Here is a 305-nt window from a genome sequence, read left to right on the forward strand (position 1 = left end):
CAAGTCGCCTAGTGGTCTTCAGTGCCAAGCCAGGGTTTGGCTTCACTACCTAACGGAGGGCAGCTGTGGAAGGCTTTGGGGCGCAGGCAAGACACCGGCCTCACACTTCCGCAGTGAGCCTTCGGGGGGCGGTGTGGAGAAGACAAATGGGCCAAGGTCCGGCGGGTGGAAGCGAGTTCCTAGTGTCGCAGGCATTAACCAATGTCGCCTCAACCAATTTAATAACAATAAACAAGTAACAAAAAGGAAAACATAGAAAAGGTTCTAAAGAGGAGTGTATACTTGGATACATACTAATGTCATAT

The sequence above is a fragment of the Pteropus vampyrus genome, unplaced genomic scaffold, assembly GCF_000151845.1.
Source record: "Pteropus vampyrus isolate Shadow unplaced genomic scaffold, Pvam_2.0 Scaffold174, whole genome shotgun sequence".
In the NCBI taxonomy this organism is placed as follows: domain Eukaryota; kingdom Metazoa; phylum Chordata; class Mammalia; order Chiroptera; family Pteropodidae; genus Pteropus; species Pteropus vampyrus.